The following is a 21,816-nucleotide window of genomic DNA, read 5'->3' as shown; positions in this document are numbered from 1 at the left end:
CGCATTTCACTCTGGCACCAAAGGAAGACTCACACCTTCCTGCTTTTTAATGATACCTCAAGGTCATTACCATATTGTGATCACCCTGAAGAACAGCCAGACAATTGTTATTTCAGAGCCATCTGACAGTTTGTAGCTCTAAAAATTAACTAAGGACCGCATTTGTCAAAAATATCCTAGTTTAAGACTTTGGTAATACAGCAACAGTAATTCCGAAGTCATTTATGACAATCAGTGTGGGAAGCACCCTCCTTCAGGAAGATCCTTTGCCATACAATACTCTTTCCCTGTCTGGTAATAAGGAAGAATGGCCGTGGAAAGTAACCTTTTGTGGAAAGAAATACTTGGCTTTGAGAAGGCTTGAAGTTCATACATTTTTCTTGAATTAGATTCCCCATTAATTACTTTATCCACAAAGAGGTAATTATCAGTTATGTAAGCAATTAAGGAGATGCTACTCCACATTCTTTCAGCTTGTTGACCTTTCTCACTTTATTTCATGTGGCTATCTGAAACATCAGGGATTTACATGCCTTTCTTTTTTTTTTTTTAAACAGATTTCTGTGTGTGTGTGTCCCCATGATGAAAACATCATTAAAGTAAAATATCAGGAATAGACTCTTAAGAAGCAGAGTCTACTTAAAGTCCTGGAAAATATGAAAGCACTAATATTCATGGACAACTCTACACTCTGAAAGTTACTCCAAATGTTGTTGATCTCTCTTTTGTCTAGGAGTTTTTCAAATTTTCTACCATGATCATTTGTTAGTTTTATACTTACATAATAAAGGCATTACATCATACAATCTTTTGTTATCCATTGCAGTTTTAAAACTATTCCTTTCCTTGTCCTCAGCAGATATGTCATAGATTATTAGTACACAAGCAAAGACTTTGAACGTAACAGTACTTTATATACTTTATAGTGAGAAGAACTATACTGAGCTATCTCTATCCTAAGACAATGCACTAGGAAAGCACTAGGAATTCTTAAGCACTAGGAATACAGAGACGATCAAGGGGCAAGTTCCTTGCCTTCGAGTGTACATGATCATTATAGCAAATGCTTAAATAGCACTTAGTATGTAACTCACCACAGCAGTCTTATTATCCTCCTTTTTAATAGGTGAGCAGAGGAAGCCACAGGGAAGTCATAGGGTAAAGCCAGAATTTGAACCTAGGTAGAGTAGTACACTCTCCACGGCTTTAACTACTACATTAAATATATATATATATAAAAGTTTTATATATATATATAAGTTTTATATATATATATATAAGTTTTATATATATATATATAAGACTCCAAGTATTCCAAAGTTACAAAACACTTATCTACCAAAACTCAAAAAGGAGCACACAAACTTGCATAGAAAATAAACATGTGGGCTTCCCTTGTGGCGCAGTGGTTGAGAGTCTGCCTGCCGATGCAGGGGACACGGGTTCGTGCCCCAGTCCGGGAATATGCCACATGTCGCGGAGTGGCTAGGCCCGTGAGCCATGGCCGCTGAGCCTGCGTGTCTGGAGCCTGTGTTCCTCAACGGGAGAGGCCGCAACAGTGAGAGGCCCGCATACCGCAAAGAAGAAAATAAACATGTAAAAGTTCATAAATAAACCACAATATAACCTGCTCCACATAATATACTGACTGCAGTGTCCTGGGCCTCTCCCATCCTTAGGTAGCCGGAAATTACAACAAAATAATACTTTTCACCTTTGGAAGCCACACCATCTCTCATACCAACCAACCAATTACTTCCTTAGAATTGGAAATTAACCTGAATATCATAAAATATATATATATAGCATTAGTGATGTAGAATCTTTGTTTAAAGACAATAACTTCAATAGCAGAGGGAACTTTACCATTGCAGGCTTCCGATAACCTCTATATTTCTCAGATTTCATGCTAAATCATAAAATGCCATATTGTGTCTGAAGCTATTTTTTCAATAGTCCATTTTCTTAAATGGACTAGCAAAGCCGTAAATACTGAGGAACATTTTGGCTCCCAAATCCTAACGCCATTCTGATTATGCCTGGGTGATCGTGGGGACGTCATCGCAACTACCAGAGGACTGGCTGAAATACCAGTGTTCTGGCCAGCTTACAAATTAGAAATTATACAGAATCCAATTTTATTTTTTTGTTAAGTAATTCCTATGAGGCTTTTAGGATGTCAGTGTAAAGTCCTTTCATGTGTAATCTTTATCCATTAGATAGGGAACAATGCCAATCCCCGTCATAAATACTTTCACAACCTGACACTGAAAATCCATTGCAGGGCACAGGACCCGCAAATAGGATGTGAATCACACACATCCACTCATTCAGACAATCCACAGATATTCATTTTTAAGTCTACTATATGCCAATAATGTACCGGCCTCTCAGATGCTAAACCATGCTAAATGCTGAAACAGACATACTCAGTTCGGGCCCTCCTGGAACTTATTAGCTACAGAAGTGCCTTCGTTGTAAACGGTCAGGTCTCAGCCAATGCTATTATCATCAGCACGTGACCAAAGGATAGAGCTTGCTTCCCTTCAGAGGTACAAAACAGTTCTTACACCTGAATGGGATGCAAAGAATAATCTGACTTCTGTTCACCAGGGGATGAACTGAACTGTCCTTGCAGAAGAGATAACAGATGGTGTGAACCCCAGATCCTAGAAACGGGCCAGGCACACGATAAGTGTTCAGCTTTTCAAAAACAAATGAACAATCACTTCCTCTCCTAGATCCTTACACCCTTCCTCTGTTGGCTACTTTCTCGCAGCTTATAAACATCCTCAAATATACCCACTTAAAAAAACTCTCAGACCTATGATTCTTTGGATATTCTTGTGGATAACCTAAGTCTCTACCATGCCTTCAAACACCTGTCCTCCCAAAAGCCCACATCTGTACCTTGGGCCCAGACCTGTCTACCAGGCCCCTCTAAAGCACTGAAGATGAAGTAAGATCCTCTCGCCACCCCCAATCCCTTTCTACTGTGCTCTGTGTCTCTCAAAAAGATGCAGCTGTAAACTGTCACCCACGCTTGCTGCCCTCCCTTTTCTAACTGGTCACCAGGCCTCACCCATTCTCTCTCAGATCTGCCAAACCCGGTCCCACCTTTTATAACTTAAGCGGGACCCTTAGATTACAATTCACCCTTCACCCAATCAACTGCTTTCCACATGGAGGTCCAAGTGAGCCTCTAAACCAGAATTCCATTTCACTGTTCTTTGGTGTTTCCCGCAGCCTTCAGGATAAACATCCAAACTTCTGACAGGACAAACAAGGCGCCTTTCTGTTGGGCCCCACTAAGTTTTCAGTATCAACTCTCATTTCTTTCCCAAACCCTGAGTTCCAGTCCTGTACATTAGTTTTGCCATATTTTCTTACATTTCTCAAACTTCAACACACACTGCTTTCTCCTGCCACCCCAGGTAGCTTCTACATATCCTTAGAAAGGATGGCACTTCCTCCAAGAATCCTACCCTGAACTTTCCCTTCCAAGTTTCTGTGCTCTGCAAAGGGGAAAGATGGCGGGGAGGGATACATTAGGAGTTTGGCATTAACATATACACACGACTATATATAAAATAATCAACAAGGACCTACTGCATAGCACAGGGACCTCTACTCCATATCCTGTAACAAACTGTACGGGAAAAGAATCTGAAAAGGAATGGATATATGTATAACTGAATCACTTTACTGTACACCTGAAACTAACACAATATTGTAAATCAACTATCCTCCAATATAGAATAAAAATTAAATTAAAGAAAAAAGAGATTCTGTGCTCTGTAGTAGCAGAAGTCACTTCTTCCAGAGCACTGACTCCTGTGCTTGTGTTTACTTGCTGCCCAGTAGAAGGGAAGATTACCTAGGGCAGAAGCATCGTCTCCAGCAGCCCTTGGTTCTGACAACTCATTCAAGTGCCAGGATGCTTTACACACATAACCTGCTTAATTAATTCTAAGAACCCACAGAAAGAGTGGTTTTTAATGTCATTTTACAAGTGTGGGGATTGTAGTGCAAAAGAAACCTGTCCAGGCCACAGAGAGCATAAGCCCTGGAATTCAAACCCTAAGCTGCCTTGACACCGGTGCTCTTTCCACTATATATGATACACCTATTGAAAAAAAATTTTTTTTTCCTGAGCCCTGTTTGAATGGAAAGGAAATGAAGCTGGGATATATCCATTTCCTAATCGCTTTGGTGTGTACCAGGCAAAGTCATTCAACAGACCAGGTAACATCTGTGCAACAATTAACGATGCTCCAAACTGTGCTAAGTGTTCTAGTTTGTAGAGTCTAGAAGCATTAACACAGTGCATCCTTGTAACCGCCACGGAGGCTGGGTCCTGTTACGCCCATGCTACAGATGAGAACACTGAGACCTTGAAGCCTTAAGGCACTCGGCCGGGGTCACCGAGCTGGCAGGAGTCCTAGGCCGCACGCCCCGTCTAGTGCACGCACACCCGGGCACTGGGCACCGGTTCTAGTGCCCACCCTCCGCCTTTAACCATTTAAAACCCCGCTTCTCAGCGCCCACACGAGGGCCCCTGGAAGCGGGAAGTACAAACCTGTCTCGACAAGCCGTGGCTGGAAGAAGCTCTGGATACAGATCAGGGGCAGAGGGTGCTCAGGAGCGGCGCCCAGTCTACCCCGCGGAGGCGGTCGGCGTTCAGTCCAGCAGGCCCTCCCTCAGGGAAGCCTGCACGGAGGGCAGAGGCACCGAGTCCTGCAGCGCGCACAGGTCCTCAGAGCGCGAGAAGGAGTCGGCCGCGCTGTCCGGGCGCAGCTTCACCGAGTGTTCACGGCCCGAGCGCGGCCTCGGGGACGCTGGCTGCAGACAGGATGCCCACACCCGCCTGTGGGTCCCGGCTTGCCTCCCGGCCCCTCGGGCGCCCACCGCCCGGCGGCTGCGGCCCCGCATCGTGCGCAAGACCGGCGTCGCAGCCAGATGACATAGGGCCACGGGCCCCAGCTAGGCCGGGCCCTCCATGCCGCGCTCCGGAGCCCACGCGCGGCCCGGTTTGGCGCAGGCATCAACGCCTTCCCGAGCGGCGGGGGTGCGGTTTAAGCCTCCGGGCGGGCGGCCCCTTGGGGCGGGGCTCGAGGACTTCTGCGAGCTCGCCGTGCGTCCGCACGCAGACCCGCCTCCCATGACGACGCGGCTTGAGGAGCAGCACGCAGACCCGCCTCCCGTGACGACGCGGCCTGAGTAGCGGTGTCGGCAGCTTCGAGACTAAGGCAGCGCGAAAGGTAGGAGGTGTGGAGAATTTGGGGTTTCCAAACAGCGTTTGCTGACTGATCCAAACGAAAGTGAGACATGGTTGTATCAGCGCATTTTAAAAGTAGTTAAACTCCCGCAAAGTGTCTGTGCTCGCCCCGCCCAGGAGAGAGTGTGAGCTCCGTGAGGGACGCAGGAAAGGCTGAGTGGACGTCTGCCTGTGGTCCCTTACCTGGTGCACGGGTGTGTGAATTTCTGCGGAGAGCTCTTAATTTCTGCCGTTTCTGCTGACTTGACACGGTGGTTGGCAAACGGTGACGTGTTCCGTGCATTCAGGACATGATCGTGGTTACTAATAATCACTTTGTTTTGTACTGACACCTCCACAGAGAATTTACTACTGAATATCCACTTTACAGAAGAGAAACTGAGGCGTAGGAAGTGAAGTGACTGAGTAAGAGGAAGGACTCAGACAATTGGTGTTAGTAAATTAAGCCTGCAAGGAGGCCGTTAAGCTGCGGTGGCTCTAGCGATGCGGCCGCCTAGTTAAACCAACCAAAATCTAAGCCTGTCAACGCCTCAGGGTGACGAACAGCGCTGAGGACACCCAGTCACAAACCACCAACTAGGCGTTAAAGCCATAGCAAATCACTCGTTTCCTTGCTTTGCTTCTGCCCTTTTGAAATAAACATCTCTGCAGCTCCTGTGGCTGGAGTGCTCCTCACCTCTTCCGCTTTGTGGTGCGTGAAATGAATCTATTTTTGCGCACATAAAGTGTTAAAATTTTAAATGTGCCTCAGTTTGTCTTCTAAGATTGGCCGTAGAAGTTGGATTTGTGTCCAGTTTCTAGAGCAGTGGTCGTCCTCTGGTCAGGCCTTAGGCGTTACGTGTACAACGTTCCTCTTCTACCACCACCTTCTGGATGCCTCCACCCACTACCAGCTCCCACGCATCAGTTCCCCTAGATGTGGTCAGCAATGGCTTTTACATGCAGCGTGCTCACATTATAACATCGCAGACACTCCTCCGTCCTCCAGCCAGCGTGTGAAGTGAAACATTACCATTCCTGTTGAAGAGTCTCTGGTGTGACCACTTTCCCAAACACAGCCACTCCCCAGCTGACCCTGGGTAACCACTCCTCTGAACTTGGTCTCCATCACTGGCATGGATGTCTTTCTATGTAGGCTACATTTTTAAGTATTCTTAAACTGCATATCGTATTCTATTTTGTTTTCTCTTGTTACTTGCTTTATTTAGTGTTATCTTTGCTAGGTTCATCCATGCTGACATGTAAAGATCTGTCTAGTTCATGTACTTTCCTCGCTACGTAGGATTCCCATGTAGGGAAATACAATAATTTATATGTGCATTTTCCTGTTGATGGACATTTAAATTGTTTCGAATTTTAAGTATGATTTCTTTTAAAAAAAATTTTATATACTTTTTAAAGGTTACTTTACAGTTATTACAAAATATTGGCTATATTCCCTGTGTTGTACAATACACCCAGTAGTTTACATCTCTCACTTCCCCACCCCTGTATTGCCCCCTCCTCCCCCTCCGCACTGGCAGCCATTAGTTTGTTCTCTCTATCGGTGACTCTCCTTCTTTTTTGTTATATCCATTCAATTGTTGTATGTTTTAGATTCCATATATAGGTGATATCCTACAGTGTTTCAGAGTTCAAAAGACTCTCACGACAGAAGCCAAAAGGTAAGAGCCATTTTACATTGATAAAAAGTATTTTAACTATGTAGAAGCAGGAAATGAAAAGAAAGAACTTTGCATTACATTTAATAAAAGCTTAGGGAGATCTTTGTGGTATATTAGTGAACTTATTTGTGGAAATTTAGCCATGTACATTGTGTTGGAGAAGCACCAAGAGTTCAAGAACTCTCACAATTTGAGGACACAATTGCCTTACTTGTAGGCCTGGTGGCAGCCATTTACATAACAATGATTTGGAGGATGTTGTGTTAGTCAGCTCTTGCTGTGATAATGCTTTGGCACAAATCGACCCAAAACTCAGTTCCATAAACAAGAATTTATTTTTCTTGAACCTATTGGCTAGCTGCAGTGGCTCTCTTTTAGACCTCTAGATGGCTGGTTTTGCTCCGTGTTTTGGGTCAGTTTGAGGTCTGTAACACACATCTTCCTCTAGAGCCCAACTGTGAGGCCACAGCTCCCAGGCCCTGTCTTCTCACAAAGTTCACTGAAACATAGGAGGTGAGCCCAACTGCACAAGCCCATTTAAGGCCTCTGCTGCTCATTGAAGGCCATCACACTTCATTGGCCAAAACACGTCAGAGATCTAAGCTGTATTTAGAATATGTGTATTTGTTTAAAGTTGGGTACCCTCACAGAAGAATATTGCATTTTGGACAGTGTTACCTTAGCGTTTTCATTGGCATTTGCAAACATGATAAACGCCGTGTGCACTTTTTCACCTTTGAGAACTTTCTGAAATTGTGGGACCATTTCTATTGGAAAAGAGGAAGGTACACTTTAGAACTCAACTCTAGTTATGGCATTGTTGGGAGAAGAATGAATGAGATAAGGTCAATACAAGTGAACGATTTGGGATCACATATTCATCATTAACATTAGCATTCTACAGAACATTCCTGGAGAATTGTGATGCTTGCTTTATGTGATTTCTATCATAAATCATTAGAATCTGACCAAGACACTTCAGTGAAACGTACATCATACAGCACATCGCATTTTAGTTTTTCCTACCACTCCACAACTTATCATCAATACTTCACCATAACTCAGAAACAGAAAAAGAAACTGAGTGAGTTCATTGTTAGCAGACGGGCTTCACAAACAATACTAGTGGAAGTTCTTCAAATGATAGCAGACAGTAACTCAAGCCATAAAAACAAAACAAAGAATGCTGACTAGAGCAGTTGTGTAGGGAATTATAAAAGATACTGTAATTTCAAATTTCTTCTCCTTTCTTCTCTTAACTAATTTAAAAAGTAAGTGCCTAAACAATATGACTATATTTGGATTGTTCTCTATATAACATAAAAAAATATCATATATTTGATGATATGGCACAACGAAGGCAGTGAGAACAAAGCTGTGTTAGAATAAAAATGACAGTAGATCATAAGCTGAATCCGCAGGAAGAAAGGAAGAGAACCAGAAATGGTAAATAGATGAACCCGACAAACTCAAAAATATTTATTTGCTCAACTTTCTTCTCTAAGCTCTTTGAAAAAATAAGCTTGTGAGAAGTAATTATTAGAATATGTTAAGTATGTAACATACATAAATGTAATGAAAACAAAAAAGAGGGGAAGGGATACAGCTCTATAAAAGTACAGTTTCTGTTTCTATCTGGAATGAACCTAGTAAAAATCTGAAGAGATTCTGAGATGTATTACATAAGCCCTAGTGCAACCATTACTCAAACAATGTGGTTCAAAATCATTAAAGGAATTACATGTTACAGTAGAAAATATCTACTTACTATAAAAGGAAAATGGAGGAACAACAACAATAACAAAAAAACAAAAACATGAGACATGTAGAAAACCAAAGGTAAAATGACAGACATAAATCAATCCTACCATATCCATAATAAAAACTAAATGTAAATGAATTAAACAATACAAGCAAAAGGCAGACATTGTCAAACTGGGTATTAAAAAATGTTTTCTATAGGAGACACTGCTTGGATTCAAAAGTCTAATGTGTCCAAAGTAAAAGGATGAAAAAATATACATCATGCAAGTAGCAACCGTAAGCATTGCTGAAGTGGCTATACTAATACCAGAAAAAATAGACTTTAAAACAAACAAAAAAGTTACTAGCTATGAAAAGGGACATTTTATGATAAAGAAAGGGAAGATACAAAAATCTTTAACATATTTGCCCTGAATAAGGTAAAACCAAAATCCATGAAGAAGAAAATACCAAAATCCATGAAGAATTGAAGGAAGAAATAGATAATTGCACAACATTAGGTAGAGGCTTCGGTACTCCACAGTCAATAATGGATAGAACAGTTAGGCAGAAGATCAACAACGATATAGAAGACTTGGACGAGACTATGAATTAACAAGACCTAATAAATGTTTACAGAACACTCAACCAAACAATAAAATACTCATCCTGCTCAACTACATGTGAAACGTTTTCCAGCATAGATGACATGCTAGGCTGTAAGAGAAGAGATTGAAACCCACATACATTGCTGGTGGGAATGTAAAATGGTGCGGCCATTTTACAAAACAGCTTGAGAGTTCCTGCAAGTGTTAAACATAGAGTTACCCTGTGACCCAGCAGTTCCACTACTAAATATATACCTAAGAGAAATAAAAACGTATGTCTGCACAAAAGCTTCTACGTGAATGTTCATAGAAGCATATTTCTAAAAACAAAAGGTGGAAATAATTCGAATGACAACCGGATAAATGAATAAACAAAATGTGGAATATCCATACAATAGAATAGCATTCAGCTATAGAAAGGAATGATCTATTGATCCATGTTACAACATGGATGAACCATGAAAGCATTATGTAAAGTAAAAGCAGCCACTCACAAAAGATCACGTATTGTACGGTCCCATTTATATGAAATGCCCAGAATAGCAAATCTGTAGAGACAGGAAGTAGGTGAGTGGTTGCCTAGGGCTGAGAGGGTTGATGAGACTGAAGAAAGCTTGTTAATGTGTAATGGGTTTTTTGTGGGGGGACAGAAATCTAAACTTGGATTGTTGTGATGCTTACACAAGTCTTTTAGTGGTTACACTGAGAACCACTGAATTGTATACATTAAAGTGTTGAAATTATGGTATGTAAATTACATCCCAATAAAGCTGTTAAAATTATGACAATTTTATATTTATAAATTTGAAAATTCATCGAAAATGACAAATTCATTAGAAATGCAAGCTAACAAGACTAACCCAAGAAAGAAAAAATATCTAAAAACCCTATATCTACTGCAAAAGTTGCTTGTATAATTAAGTACCTTTACAGAAAATGATTTCCAGGGATAAATGGCTTTCCAAGTAAATTCTTCCAAATATTTAGGGAAGAAATATTGGTAATCTTACATAAAAATCTTCCAGGAAACAGAAAAGTATATATTGCTCAAAATATTTATAAGGCCAACATAAGCTTCAGATCAAAACTAAAAAGAATATTACAAGAATAGAATCACAGGCCAATTTCTCTTTTGAACATGCATGCAAAATGTGTAAACAGAAGCACAAACTGTATCCATGGTATGTAAAACAATCATATATCACAATCAAAGTAGCTTTATTCTAGTAATGCAAGGCTGGTTTAATGTTCAAACATGAAACTGATCCCAGGAATGAATTAGAGTGGGAAAAAAAGTCATTTAAAACAGAAGTCTTGGGACTTCCCTGGTGGTCCAGTGGTTAGAACTTGGTGCTTTCACTGCTGGGGCCCTGGGGTCCAATTCCCGGTCAGGGAACTAAGATCCTGCAAGCCATGAGGCAGGGCCCCCCCCCCCCAAAAAAAAAGGAAAAAAAGAAGACTTAACCAGGAGAAGCACAAGATCGAATAAACACAACAGATAACACCTTATGAAAAGTAGGTGAAGATTATGGAATATTCTAAAATTTTAAAACAAAAAGAAACATTTAAAGATTCAAGAGGATGTGACAAGTATTGTACATAGGCAAAAAATAAAATAAAATATACGGATGATGGGAGCCCAGAAATCCAGATGCCCATGTCCTGTCTCTGAAGATTCTCATTCAGTGGGTTATGGATTTCCTCTATGTTTAAAAACCTACAGGTGTTATAAAGCAGAAACTAACACACCATTGTAAAGCAATTATACTCCAATAAATATGTTAAAACACAACAAAACAAACCTACAGGTGATTCTGCTATGATTCACAGACAATGTAAAGCTTCTGCTTCACAGGAAATAATACCAGATTATTTTGTTGTTTTATAGTTATAGTAACAGGTTGTACTATTGACCGGTAAGTCTGATGTCAAAATGCACTCCCCACTAGGGATATAAAAGGAACTAATAGTCTGTACGGCTACTTGGTGGCAGCATGCATGTATTGCAAGGGCAATTATTGTAGGAATCGAAATGAGTGGAACATTTTAGAATTGGAAGACTACATACAGATCATCTAGTCAAGCTTCCAACTATTATAGTCGTGAAAACTAAGGCCCATATAAAAGAAATGATTTCTCTCCAAAGAGCGTTAGTGAAAGAGTATGAAATTAAAAATATCTCTGAACTTTTAATTTAGTGCTGTTTTTATTAATCTCATGTATTAGCTTAAACTTCAGTGTGACAGATTTGGGATTGAATTCTTGCTCAAATTTACTGATTGCGTGCCTTTTAGTAAGTTACTAAAACACTTTTTTTTTTTTTAAATAGATTTATTTTTGGCTGCGTTGGCTCTTCCTTGCTATGCGCGGGCTTTCTCTAGTTGCGGTGAGCGGGGGCTACTCTTTGTTACGGTGTGCGGGCTTCTCATTGTGGTGGCTTCTCTTTGTTGCTGAGCGCGGGGTCTAGGTGTGTGGGCTTCAGTAGTTGTGGTTCACGGGCTCTAGATCGCAGGCTCAGTAGTTGTGGCACATGCTCTTAGTTGCTCCGTGGCATGTGGGAGCTTCCCGGACCAGGGCTTAAACCCGCGTCCCCTGCACTGGCGGGCAGATTCTTAACCACTGCGCCACTTGGGAAGCCCTACTAAAACACTTTTAACTTCGCTTTTCACATATGTAAAATGGTGAGCCTTGGCTGATACAGAATATGAGATAACCTAGCACTGTTCTTAACACATACACGTAGTTAACATTTTTTGGCTCTCATCCCTCTTAAACAGCCTCTATCCTCTTAACAATGAAAGTGTGTTTCAGCTAGCAAAGCACCCCAGAGCTGACCACATTCTGGCAAGAGATATAGGATTCTTTTTCTTGCTGGTGGTTCTTTATACCTGTTATTTGAACTGCACTGAAACATGAACATCTCTTGTTTATACTGTATTAATGGATTGATGAATTTGATAATTTGATAGATGAATTTTAAAAAGTAATATGCAGGAAAAAAAAAAGTAATATGCAGGAATTGAGCTGCCTTACTGTCAAGAAATATAATTCGATAGTGGTGGCTAAAACGATAAACAGTGTTTGGACAGGGAGTCCATATTGGATGTGAACTCCCTGTACTCCCATTGGTCTATTAAGAATAAATAGAATCCTTTCAAAATCTGTTTTAAAGGGCAGTTATTTCCTTCTGACTCATTTAAGTTACCTGCAAGAAAAAGACAATCTCCTGAATCCTTGCTTAAAAGGCTTTTAATATAAAGCAGATAATTTTTTGCAACATTTCCCAAACTTTTCATTATCAAATTGGCTGAGGCTTCTCAACGATTATCATTTCACAACAATATCTCCATTTTCACCCTTTTGAAAAGAATTGGCCTCGTAGATGTGCCCTTAAAACAGAGCTTCACTCTCAACTTATTTTAAATTTTGTATTCAAACAGTATGAAGAAAACAGGATCAGGGAATTCAGCCATAAAAGTGAATGGATTACTGATACATGCTACATCATGGATGCAACTAAGTGAAAGAAGTCAGGCACGAAAGGCTCTATATTGTATGGTTCCATATTTATGAAATGTCCAGCAGTGGCAAATCCATACACATGGAAAATATTATACATGAGTGGTTTCCAGGGGTTTGGAAGAGAGGGAAATAGGGAATGACTCCTCAAAATGGGTGTATGTTTCCTCTTGGGGTGATGAAAATGTTTTGTAGTTGGACAGTGGTGATAGTTGCACAACATTGCGACAGTAGTAAATTCCACGGAATGGAACAGTGAATTGTAAAATGATCAAAATGGTGAATGTTGTGTTATGTTCATTTGACTACAATAAAAAGGAGAAAGAAGTAGGGAAAGACTTAGAGTTTGGGAAACTAAGGTGAACTGGTCAAGAAAAAGACAGCTCTACTGTTCGGTGTTCTCTCAGCTCTCCCAGTGCATTAATCCTCAGCAAAAAGTAGCCTGAACTTGTCGATGATAGGCATTCAACACAGTCCAGGGAAAAGTAAATAAAATAAAACCCAACTCTTCTTCTTTAGCACATCTGTGAAAGGTTAACTTGCTGCTCAGCCACGTGGACAATCATGAAGACGTTTCACTTTAGGTGTCCTCTACTTCAGTACTTTACTCACAGCTCATTCACACATGTAGGCAACAGCATTCCTTAATTGGGTGGAATCTGCAGTGCTGGTTGTGATCGGTCTCATGAAAAGAAAAGGGAAGGAGGAAAAAGCCTCCACATTGACTTGGTGGTCTTGACGAAATGGATGCAGAAGACAGCTTGAGTGTCAAACTGGAAACTGTTATTTTCCTTTTCCTTTTCTTTTTATCTTTCCTATCAGGTCTTCTGCCCACTTCCCACGCCCTTCTTTCAAACAGGAAAGACACTAATTAGCTGCTTTTTTGTGTTTTTGGTAAAACACCTATTGTGTTGCGTTTCTTGTTGTTCGGTGAACATTATTGTTTTTACTGCCAAATGAGCTTCAGTGGTTGATGTAGGGGGTCTCTTGGGGATTTAACTTTTTCCAGTTTAAGTGGAAAAGCTTTTTTGTTTGAATTGGCTTTTACTGGGTGCTTCAAGGTTTGCTCTTGGCTCTTTGAAGGGGGACTGAATAGCACTGTGTTTCCTTTGAGGTTCCAATGAATAAAGGATCCTATGTCCTGGGCACTTTTTGTTGATTTTGCTGTGTGTCCTCTCTAGTAGCCGGATGCAGATTCCAGGAAAATGACATATAAATGAATATAAGTAATCTAATATTTTTACAATTTGCTTTGGCCATACTCCTGGTCTTATTCTACTTGTAGCAGATGGCTTTAAAGAGCATTAGCTATGTATATATTAAAAATAATATAAATATACCAATATTAAATATTATATTGGTGTATAAATGTAATATACTAATATTTATATTAGTGTATAACAATTATGTATTATATTAATATATATTTTTTGCCTAGCATATATTATATACAAAATATATGAGTAATGAAGTGTATTTCTATGGTTAATATGTTCATAATATTAATATGATATATCCTGTAATATTGATTATAAAACAATTATATCATAATATATAAATATATATTATTATCTGATATAATACACTATAGTTAATATATTCTATATAACAATATAGAATGTATTAGTATAATTGTATTATATAGTATAAATATAATACATATATAAAACTATATATCTTTTAGTTATACATTACACATACGAGTCTGCATAGCTATTTATAATTTTATTTACATAGGAATCTGGTCATCATAACAATTGATGTAAAAATATGCAATATTTTCAATCAAATGGGCCTTAACCTCACCACCTACACGTAACTACTTTTAAAATCTTGAACCCTGTCTAACTCATGCTTCAGTATCTCTCAACCGGCTTTTCTACACATGCACGTAGACACACATTTATACACGATATATATGTATACTACCAGTTTTCAGTTCAATGTATATAAATATATAATTATATTCCTGTGTATGTATACAAATATAAATCAAAGGTATGTGTATAGGTATGTATTTCATATGTTTATATAAATATATCATACAAATAATGTATGTGTATATAAATACATGACTGTATACATACATACACAGAAATATACTTATTTAAACAAAAGGGACCTAAATAAACATAGTTCTCTAAGAATAAAAAGTTATGTTTCACTGTTTCAATAACAGTTTATAGTTTTCTACTGTATGTGCTTCTATAATTGTTATGAACATTTCCCATTTTTGTTGAATGTTAAGTTGTTTTAATTTTTTGCCTTTTTTTGTTTTTTGTTTGTTTCTTTTTTGGTACGTGGGCCTCTCACTGTTGCGGCCTCTCCCGTTGCGGAGCACAGGCTCCAGACGCACAGGCTCAGCGGCCATGGCTCACGGGCCCAGCCGCTCCGCGGCATGTGGGATCTTCCCGGACCGGGGCAGGAACCCGTGTCCCCTGCATCGGCAGGCAGACTCTCAACCACTGCACCACCAGGTAAGCCCAGTTTTTGGCCATTATTAATGAAGTTCTGAAGAATACGGTGGGCAAGATTACTTGAAAACCTCTCCTAAAAGAAATGGGTTAGGTATGCTAGGTTAAATGTACACAGCTTATTTTTAAGTGCGTGGTTGACTTTGGAAGTGTGCAGTCGAAATTTCCAGGACCCATGAAGGAAGGGTGGTGCATGTGTGAGAGTTATAGCTCTATGAAGAGTGGATTGAGGATCTTGACAGCTTAGAACAGAAGCTGGAAATCCTGTTTGTATGGAGCCAAATGGCAAATCTTTTAGTCTTTGTAGACCAAAGAGGCAAAATTGAGGATATTATTTAGGTACTTAGGTAACCATTTAAGATGTTACCAGTTAAAACGTGAAAATTATTCATAGCTCATAGGCCATAAAAAATAGGCAGCTGTCTGGATTTGGAATACAGGCCGTAGTTGAATGACACACCTGGTATAGAGACTTGTTTTTAAATGGCCATGACCACGTGGGAGGCAGGAGGTAAGACTCCATCCCTACTAGATGGGAAGTTAGAACTAAACCTATCTATGCCTAGCTTCACCTTTAATGAAAGGGTGTGCCAGGAGAAAAGAGTATCTGCTGGCAAAGGGAGACTAAGACCAAATTCTCTTGGCCTCTGCTCTGGGTAGGAAACAGGTAGGAAATCTTGAGAATTCTGAAGCGCCGATCTGTGTTCACAGTGTTTGGGTTGCAAATTTATTTGCGGTCTTGCAAACAGAAGCCAAGAAATTAACTTAAAGTGCTCCCAAATCGGTGGTATTCCAAACACAAAACTAAACCCTTTCTGGAGAGGTAGACCCTCAACACAGGCCTATAGCGTTCCCACAGATAAAGTTTAGCTAAACGTGAGCTCATGATCTAAATTTACACAATAATGAAGAAATGAGCTACAAGTGGAGAGAATCAGCAAAAGCAATCAATACCAGAATTAAATTCCCAAGGCCAGCCATCAGATGTTGGAATAATCAGGTGCCAGGCAGAAAATATACATAAAACTAGAACTGAAACAAGGAGCAAGGATGTTTTAAAAGACTGGGTAGGATCTTTCAAACATTTTTAAAGTACATGTCATTGATAAAGCTAAAAACTCGAAGGTCGTGTAATACAGCAGATTAATCGTGGAGAAGAGTGAAATTATGCTGTTTTTAAAAATATGGCAGATCAGATTTCCTGCCTAATTATATAAGTTGATTTATCTTAAAAAATACACAGTATTTTAAAGACTTATTGGCTGTAAAATAAGTTAAGGGTATTTCAAAGGGCTTCTCTGCAAAGAGAAGTGAGAAGTAGCAAAACACAGAAAGTCGAGGGGAAAAAATGTCAATATATACATTGCTATAGGGTGAACTAAGCCTTAGGCCAGCAACTATGAGGAGGAGCTGACCCTTAGATACGTACAACTAAGCTGGAACCTTCGAAAAGTTCAACTATTTATAAGTAAAAAGATTTATTAAAATGAATAACCAAGTGTTTTAATTGACATCAGAAGAGTAAAACAATAAACCCTGAGAACATAGAAAAATAGACAATAAAGATATGAGCAGAACTTAGTAAAACAGAAAAAAGTATAAAATTGAGGTGATTTAGTAAGTCAAAAGAATATTCTTTGAAAAGATTAAAAAAAACAAACTTTGATTAAGCAAAACAAAAACGTAAGTAAATAATATACAGAAAGAATCAGGACAATGTTATAGCAGAGAGTACAAACAGAGAATATATGAAATGCCAGTAAATTTGAACATTTCTGTAAAGTGGACAATTTCCTAGCTCCTAAAGTTTACCAAAACTGAAACAAGAGGAAATTTGTAGCTGGAGTTCTTGCACCAGTAAAGGAATTAAGTCAATAGTTTACAATCTTTCACCAAGAAAATACCAGACCCGGCCAGATCATTTGGGAGGTGAATTCTATCAAACTTCTGTTAAACAGATGACATCAATATTAACAAAGACAAACTTCTAGAGAGTAGCAAAGGAAGAATGCTCCTTTATTCATCTTATGAAGTCTATATAATCCTAATACTGAAAACAGATTAGGACTGTAAGGAAAAAGAAATTTACAGGTCCAATTTACTTGTAACTATAAAAGGAAAAATTTTAAACTATGATATTAGCTACCCAAGTTCACTAGAGTAAGAAAAAGCATGAGCAAGTTAGGTCATCCAATGAATGAAAAGGTAGTTTAATGTCAAGAATATATATCAATAGATTGAAATCACCACATTTTATTTCTTTCATCTGTCTCTTTAAAAAATTGGTAAGTACTTATACTGATCTCTCTTGTAGTAGGCACTGTGCCAAGTCACTTACATATTTACTCCTTTAAACCTTCTATCATCCCTGGGGGAAAGTTCTATTTTGCTTCCATTTCTTAGCTAAGACTCTAACCCCCAGGAAAGTAAAGCAACATTTGTAAGTTTTTGTGGATGGTCAGTGACGGGACCAGTACAGGAACATCCAAAGTCTGTGCTTGGAAACAGTGCCCCATGTTGACACTCACATTACAGATGAAAGGAAAGGAACCATGCACTTACCATATAGATTAAATCTCACATTACAGGTGAAAGGAAAGGAACCATGCACTTACATTATAGATTAATACCCACATAACAGGTCAAAGGAAAAAGAAACATGTGCTTCTCTCAAAAGTTGTAAAGAAGGCATATCCATTTCTAAATATATTTCCCAATTTGTTTTGCTTGTTTTCTGACCTTTGTAGTGCATTTTGCCATGAGGAAAATTTTAATTCTTATATAATTAAATGTATCCTTTTTTCTTTGTATCTTAGAAAGGTATTCCTCATGAATAATTTATTTCAAGTCTCCCAGGTTTCTGATACTTTTACACTTTCATTATTTTTTAACTTTTAACTCGTTGCTCTATCTAGAATTTAGTAATTCTGTGATAGCTATATTTTCCCACTTCTGTTGAATAATTTTTGCTGATCCAAAACGTGAATTTTATTTTAATCTCAATTCCCTTATGCTCTTGCATCTAATTTTAAGATGCTTCCTATTCCACTGGTTGTTTTGTCTATCTAAAACAAAATGCTACCTTAAAAATAATGTAATTATAATATAATAAATGTCATTAGTAAACAGAATACAATATATAATAAATAATATAAAATAACAAAATATAATTTACCATATAACAAGGTCAAAGGAGAGCAAAACTATACAATCACTTGAAATATCCCCCAAAAGATATTTTATAAAATTCAGTATTCATTTGTAATTGAAAAGAAAGAGTAAAATAGGGATTGATGAATGCTTCCAAAATAAGAAGAAATTATATGTCTAAAAGAGAAAGAGGTAAGTGGTAGACTTTAGTAACACTGGCAATAAATGCAGGACAAGATGAGGATGCCTGATATAATGTTAAAGAAAAAGTATTATGTAACATTGTTTTGGCAGCACTGATGAGTTCAGTGAAAAGAGAATCTCATAGAAAAGAGTATCTCGTTCTTCTTAATGTATGTACACTTGTCCATTGCATGAACATAACAGCTTATTTAACCAATATGTTACTGATCTGCATCTGGATTTCTAGGTTTTCATGGAATTTTATTCTGCACGGTTGTTTCAAACACCAGGACTTCCTCTTACGTTTATATCTTTTGAAAGAAACAATATCTCCACAGATGATTTATCTGTGCTGGCTGCTAGCTGACTTTGGGTACTTCTCAGTTCTTCCCTTTACCTTCCTAGTCAATATGAAAAGGGAAGGCAAGAAGGTCTCCTGTTTAGAGACTGTAAAGATAGGTCTTGGTGATAAAGTCTTGGTGGTAAAGGCTAAAAGTATTAACCCAGAACAAATGTTTTTCCAGCTGTAACTGTGTGTGATTCCCTTGGCTTGATTCCGTAGAGGATGTAAGACAAGACTGTAGAATCTGCCCTCAAAGTGCTTCCAGTGGGATGAGCTAAGTCAAGTATGGTGGCATATCTAATTCAAGACAAAATATAACGTCTCCTTTTCTCTCCTGGCAAAACTTGGTGGAGTGAATGTCGAAGTCACTGTATGCTTTAAATTAAAGCAACACAATAAATCTTGTATTGGAAGGTGCTTATTCTGGTCTCTTTGTGGAGACGAATTGGAAATTGTCTAGAAGAAGGAAAATTAGGTTAACCAAAGTTAAACTCATAAATAATTGAGCATTAATTAAATATCTGTGGTCTATGTTTCTCTTTGATCATAATTTCTCCCAATTTATAGACCTCTTTGATACCTGATTAATCCTTGTCAAAGATGCAGTTAACAATGATTATTACTGTGTATTAGGTTTTGTCTGGGCCCTGAAGAAATTATCCTGAATCACCGGCTATGATTGTCACTTGATTTCCTCACAGAGAACAATCAGAACTCCTTGTCTTAAGTGGCTTGGGATGAGAAACTAGTTAGATACTGTTAGAGGGCCCTACAGAGCCCATTGGTGAAAGTTTGGAAAACACTGGGCTTCTTAAAATTGATTCTTGTAGCGCTTCAGGAAAGATCACTGAACCCAAAGGATAACGGTGTTTCTGGTTCTGTTGTTAGTGCTCTCCATGGAAACATTGCTGAAGCTTCTGGACTCAATTTCCTTCCCCATGTGTGAATGTCACTGAAAAGATCCAACTCCGTTCTATCCCCATGTAACTTCAGAAACTAAGCAAAATGAAGACTCAAAATTCATTTCAAATAATGAAATGAATATATAATGTAGAATGGAACTGGGAAAATACCTGGTTTAAATTCTGGAAAGTACCAACTCTACAATTCTGGATAAGTTGCTTCATCTTGCTTAGTCTAATTTAATGCCCATCTCACAGGATGTTATGATGATTAATTTAATACCTTTGTATAACATACAGTGTTATATAATTTCTTCTTGTTTTTCTTGAGTAAATTCATATCCTTAAGCAACTCACTGTAAACAACAGTTACTTACTTGCTTAAATTACTCTTATCTTCTATTATCAGCTGAATTGTGTCCTGCTCAAGTTAATATGTGGAAGTCTTAACCCCCAATACCTCGTAATATGACTGTATTTGGAGATAAGGCCCTTACATAGGTAATTGAGGTCAAATGAGGTCAAATGGGTGGGCTCTAATCCAATATGACTGGTGTCCTTATAAAAAGAAAATATTAGGACACAGACATGCACAGAGAGAAGACCATGTGAAGACAAAAGGAAAACATGGCATCTACAAACCAAGAAGAGATACTTGAGAAGAAATCAATCCTGCTGACACCTTATCTCAGATTTCTAGCCTCTAGACCTGTGAGTGAGTAAATTTCTGTTGTTTAACCTCCTCAGTCCCTGGTACTTTGTCATGGCAGCTCTAGGAAAGTAATACAACTTTTTATGGCCTCCTTGTCTCAAGTTGAAAGTTCAATATTTGGCATCATAGCTAGGAAACAAACATATCATCTACATTCCTTGTTGTAGTCTTTCTTCCCCATTCTCATTGCTAGTAATTTCCATATTTGGGTCTGTTTTCTGTGCCTTGTAAACAGAGCGTTACGCTCATTTCTGGTCTTACTGCTAATATACAGTAAATGTGCAGATACTGAATAGATTTTGGAGAAGTGCAACATATAGTTGGCACATGTGTGTATGTGTGTGTATTCATATAATTTATACTTTTTCTCTATTTTTTTCCTTTGGTGTGAGCTAAGATTCTCTGCTTTTGTGACGAGTACTCCTGAATACTAATCCCTGAATTTAATTCACCAAAAATTGCCAAAACTAATAATAATATGGGGAAAGAGAGAGTGATAGAGGGAGAAGAACAAACAATCAGGCAAGGGCAGTACTCTGAATTATTAGGGTCTTATTAATAAGATTATGTTAGTCTAGAAGAAATGACCGCAAATATCATCAGTGAGCCCAGTTGGTCTTTACTGACTGCTAGACACATCCCTGAGTTCTGTTCTTAGTCTCCAACTGTATGATTACTACTGTCTGGAAGTATTATTTGAACAACTAAAGTCACTTAATGGAAAAGGAATATGTCTTTAGAGGATCAACAGTAATTTTTCTATCTGATTAAAAAGGACTGTTGACTGTCTGGAAACCTCAGTCATATTTGTAAGCAGGAAAGCATTGGCTATTAAAAGTGGATGATGTAAAGAGATGAGCAGAAACTTCGGCGATAGGTATACCTGGATTTAATTCTCACTTCTACCACTTGGCAGCTGGATAGCCTTAGGCAAGTTTCATACCTTCCTGAAATTCACTTAATTCAGTCTGTAAAATGGCATAATAACTTATTATAGCATCCTTTTAGGAATTTTAAATCAGTTATTGAAATAAAAGTACACAATATATAGACAAGCATGGATTCCTCAATAGGTGTTTGACCTTTCATTTCTTCAGTATCCCACCTGCATCAAATAAAGAAAAATACTTTTTAAAATTTACGAATATTTCATTGTTCTAAAGTTAAAGCCATAAAAATAGAAATAATCAAATGGCCTACTATCATACCATTAGAAGAAAAAAAAAACGGTGTTCATGAG

General features: G+C 38.5%; 1 pseudogene; it reads left to right on the top strand.

Moving 5' to 3' along the window:
* Window positions 1–4,999: 4,999 nt before the first annotated feature.
* LOC136120353 (UDP-N-acetylglucosamine--peptide N-acetylglucosaminyltransferase 110 kDa subunit pseudogene) overlaps window positions 5,000–21,816 on the top strand; it is a 32,320-nt pseudogene continuing 15,503 nt past the window's right edge.

The sequence above is a fragment of the Phocoena phocoena genome, chromosome 3 (genome assembly GCF_963924675.1).
Source record: "Phocoena phocoena chromosome 3, mPhoPho1.1, whole genome shotgun sequence".
NCBI classification, from domain to species: domain Eukaryota; kingdom Metazoa; phylum Chordata; class Mammalia; order Artiodactyla; family Phocoenidae; genus Phocoena; species Phocoena phocoena.
Note: the sequence above shows the minus strand (reverse complement) of the source record. Positions and strands in the feature narration are given on the sequence as shown.